The sequence below is a fragment of the Diabrotica undecimpunctata genome, chromosome 2 (assembly GCF_040954645.1).
Source record: "Diabrotica undecimpunctata isolate CICGRU chromosome 2, icDiaUnde3, whole genome shotgun sequence".
In the NCBI taxonomy this organism is placed as follows: Eukaryota; Metazoa; Arthropoda; class Insecta; order Coleoptera; family Chrysomelidae; genus Diabrotica; species Diabrotica undecimpunctata.
The window spans coordinates 128,042,891-128,048,093 of NC_092804.1; positions in this window are offsets into that span (position 1 = coordinate 128,042,891).

Here is a 5,203-nt window from a genome sequence, read left to right on the forward strand (position 1 = left end):
TTATATTTTTTATTTTCTCAAAGAATGTGTTCTTCTGTTGTTTATTCTATCGGACTCTAGTTAGTCAATAATTTTTTTTCGCGTGCTCTCTTGTGGTAAAATGCCGACATAAACACTGTTTTAATATCGTCGAAGCTATTTTTTTGTGGCATTTTAAAGTTAATTTTTATCTTTAATTAAAATTGAGTACAATTTTAGTGTAAAATAATTTATTTTATATATATACATATATTCAGAGATTCTACAGTATTCACTGCCTTCCCTCGCACAACCATTTCCATCTCTCTCTGTTGTCCCATTCTCCATCGTTTAGGCCTCTCTTACTCATGGCGTCGTCTACTTGGTTCCTCCAGGATTTTCGGGGTCGTCCTGTTTTCCTCCTTCCTATGGGGCTCCATTTAGTTATTCTCTTAATCCATCTGTTTTTCTACTAGTTTTTCTTACGTGTCCATACCACTTTAGTCTTTTTTGTTCTATGTATGTTAGTATGTCTGTTTCTATTGACGTTCTTTGCTTTATTTCGTCATTACTTCTCCTATCCTTTCTTGTTACTCTGCAGCATCTTCGCAGGCATTCCATCTTTGTTGCTACTATCTTACTGCTGTTTTTCCTGTTTATGATCCAATTTTCAGCCCCATATGTCATAATACTTCGCACTAATGTTTTATAAATCTGTGTTTTGTCTTCATATTTAGGTGTCTATCCCACCATACTGAGTTAAGTTGTCGGATTGCTGTTCTTGTTTGTCCTAATCTTTGTGTAATTTCTTCCTCTGTTGTTGCCTTTTTTGTGATTATAAACCCTAAGTATTTGAATGTATCCTTTCCTTTGATTGTTACGTTGTCATCAATCTGTAGATCTTCTATGTCTTCTTCACTTGTAGATAGGTACTCTGTTTTCGCGAGGTTAATATCTAGGCCAGTCTTGGTTTATTCTTCTTGTAGTTTCTTCATCATGTAGCTGAGGTCGTCTTGGTCTTGTGCAATCACTACTTGATCGTCTGCAAAGCTTAACGTATATAGTTATTCGTTCCGTACCGGTACTCCCATGAATTCGAATTTTCTTTTCCATATGTTTATTTTGATGTTTCGATTTTTACTTTCGAAATACAAAAAAATGGCTTCGAAACAATATTAAGAAACTGTTAAGAGCTTACCGGTACTGAAAATTTTAAGAAATTAGAAATTTTGTATGAAAAACAGGTTCATAACGAAAACTCAGTAAAATTTTTACGAAGATGTAGGGACAACAACATAACGAAAGAACAGTTTCCAAAATAAAAATCAAAATCTCAAAATAATTTTTTTTACTGAATTTGCGATTCATCATCATCATGCAACCACTTCTGTCTACTGCTGGACATAGGTCTCTCCCATTTTTCGCCACTCTTCATGGTTTTGTGCTTCTTGTTGCCATTTCTTGGATATTCGTCTAATGTCGTCAGTTAATTAGTTTTCTGGTCCATCTTGTGTCTTTCAGTCTCACTATGTGACCTGCCCAATTCCATTTCAGGTTGGCTATATGTTCGACGACATCACTGATACCTGTTCTTTTCCTTAAGTCTTGATTCCTTATTTTGTCTTTTTTTGTCACGCCGAGAATTGATCTTTCCATGCGTCTTTGTGCCACTCGCATTTTTAGTGCTGTCGTTTTTGTGAGCGTGAGAGTTTCTGCTCCGTATGTCATAATAGGAAGAAAGCATTGGTCAAATGTCTTCCGTTTCATAGCTATCGGCATGTTGCTCTTAAAGATGTTTCTTAGTAAACCATACGCCGCCCAAGCAAGTGTTATTCTTCGTTAAAATTCGCAGGTCTGGTTGTCCTTGCTTATTCTGATTTCATGACCAAGATATATGTACTTTTCTGTCAATTCTACCACTTGATTTTGGATGATTAGGTGTTCGCTGGCAACTAAATTTGTCATAAATATGGTCTTACTGATGTTCATTTTTAGACCTATTGTTGAAGATACGTTTTCTAATTCTTGTACCATTTGTTGTGCTTTACCCAGGTCTTCGGTAATAAGTACTATGTCGTCGGCAAAACGCAGACGATTGAGCATTTCTCCATCTATTTTTATTCCTCTATTTTTCCACTCTAGCATTTTAAAGGTGTATTCGAGGACCGTTATAAATAATTTAGGTGAGAGAGTGTCGCCCTGTCTCATACCTCGCTTGATATTAATTTCTCTGGTGGTATCATGTAGTTTTACACGCATTGTGGCGTTTTGGTATAATGTTTGTACTAGCTTTTTCTTAGAATTAAATTTTTCTTAGAACTTAGAATTTGCGAATAATTTCCATTAAATATGATAACTAAACAATTATTTATTAAAATAAAATAAGGTTGTTTAACTCCAAGTTCTATTTTATTTAAATATTTAAATTAAAATTGTAAGGTTTTATTAAAATTAATTTTATTTTATTTTAAATGCATAATTTTTAGTTATATAATCTGGTCTGTTTATTGGTTCCTCAAGTTTATTAATATTTAAGTTGATATAGCATACAAATTCTTGTAAATAAATCACTTAAGAAAAGATTTGTGAGACTTTTCGTATTCTGTTGTTTAACCCAGCCGTAAAAAACGGAAGTAGTGACGACCTCATTTTCTACTTTCATCTCCAGTCATAAAACAAAGTACTGGCGTGGCACTAGTTTGTCAAAAATACACTGTAAAAATATAATACTTCTGTATTCAATTCCTTGCACTGAACTTATTTTATACCATTTAATGGATAAAATTGAGAAAATATTATTAATACAAGTCGACATAATTTGTACAACTTATACATTCATGAGGTCCCAACTGTTAACTAGGTATTTCGAAAGATGGAAGTCAAGTCCTCTTCTAAACTGTGCAAATCATTGTTAAAACCTTATAAGTCCTAGTATATACTTTCTATATAATATATATATAATATTTCTATATTATTTGGAAATATTCTTTATAGGCCACAGAAGTTATAGTAGGAAAATGATAAATTGGAAACGAATCACTATAGGAGCAATGCAACCAATTTGGTTGCATTGCTCCGCACTAATCGCAAGATTAATGCGGATTGTAATGTATCCATCACCCTATATAAGTTACTATTAATTAAATACCCAAAAACTGTCACACACCCTTAACATAATATTGTCTTTAATTAAAATCATGAACAATTTCACGATTTATTACCACCTAAATTGAGTGCGATTCTATTCTCCTTAGGTCGTCGGTCCATCGGGTGGGTGGTCTGCCTCGACTTCGCTTGTCGGCTCTTGGTCTCCACTCCAATAATCTCTTCGTCCGTCTTCCATCTTCCATTCTAGCAACATGTCCAGCCCACCTCCACTTTTGTTTATTGATCGCAGTATAATATCGTCTACGCCAGTTCGTCGGCGTATCTTGTCATTTCTCACGCGATCTTTCAAGGTCAGGCCCAGCATTGATCTCTTCATTCGCCTTTGTGTTACCCTCAGTTTTTCGGCAGTAGCTTTCGTTAAAGTTAGGGTCTCTGCTCCGGAGGTCAAGACTGGTAAGATGCATTGGTTAAATGCCTTCCTTTTCAGGTGAATTGGGGTATTTGTTTTAAAAATGTCTCTCATCTTTCCATATGCCGCCCATCCCAACGTGATTCGTCTATTTAACTCGCAGGTTTGGTTGTCTCTGGTTATTCTAATTTCATGACCCAAGTATGTGTATTTATCGATTAATTCTACCTTGTTGTTATTGATCTGTATTTCTTCGCTGGGAACCATATTGGTCATCATTTTGGTTTTCTCGAAATTTATCTCCAGCCCAGTTTCTTGTAGTATGTCATTCAGTTCTTGGAGCATGTCTCTGATCTCTCCCAGATTATCTGACAGAAGCACGATATCGTCCGCAAAACGTAGATGGTTTAATCTTTCTCCATCGATGGATATTCCTTTCTGTTGCCATGTTAGTTTTTTAAATGCATACTCAAGAACGGTAATGAACAGCTTTGGTGACATGGTATCACCTTGCCCCTTTTTATCTTTATTTTATTAGTTGCTGAATGTAGACTTATGGTTGTTGTGGCATTATCATATATATTTTTAACTATATTACAATATCTGTGGTCGACCCTGCAATCTTGTAGTGCTCTTAAGATGGACGGTAGTTCCACTGTATCAAACGCCTTTTTAAAGTCTACAAATATCAATGCCAAGGGACGGTTATATTCATTAGTTTTTTCTATCAGGTTTTTAGGCACTGCAGGTGATCGTTTGTGCCGTAATTAGGGCGGAAACCAGCTTGTTCCCGAGGTTGGTAAAAATCCAGCTTTGTCTCTAATCTGTTCGTTATTATTTGGGTGTATAATTTATAAAGATGGTTAAGGAGACTAATTGGTCTGTATCTTTCCAGGTCTGCTATATCTCCCTTCTTGTGTAAGAGTACAGTTATTGAATTATTCCACTTTTTTGGGATATTTTGATTCCATAGGCATAGATTAAAGAGCTTTTGAATTTTGGTTATCAGTACTGAGCCTCCTATCTTTATCGCTTCCGTGACGACACCGTTTGGACGGACAAACTGGAGACGTTTGGAGGAGGCCTATATCCAACAATGGATGTGAAAATGGGGCTGGATGATGATGATGAATTGAGTGCGAGCTTAGACAAAGGCAATTTAACAGAAAGTAACAAAATACTAATATTAGTTAATTTAATAGTTAACAAACGCCTAATATTAAGTCGTTAAGTTTTTTAAATCTAATATTTTCAATTATTTTTTAGTGTCGAGCTAAAAGTCACTTTATAACTTATATTCCTATGTATTTCTTTTATCTACTAAGTTTACACTTGATGCTATACTGTTTTGTTAGTGTTTGTTTACTGGATTTATTTAATATTTTGTACAGAAATTCGTTGATTCAAATATACCGGTCTTAGCTAGTGTCATGTGCGCTCTTCCAAATTCTCTGCCAAATCCAAACAAAGCATATCAATTGGCAAGCAGAGATATAGCTACACGTGTTTACGAATTTCAGACTGAGACTTCAATGATAATATAAATTACGCAATATAGGATGTGTACTAAGAAATGATCTAAAATCCTGACATTCACACTGATGAAGAATATTTTTAAGAAAGCTAGCTGGAAGTGAGAAGAGGTAAACAAGAAGAAGGTAACTGCTGCAAAAAAAATTGTGTAATACGCTTTCTCTAAATCTATAAATATCAAATGTATCTTTTGTC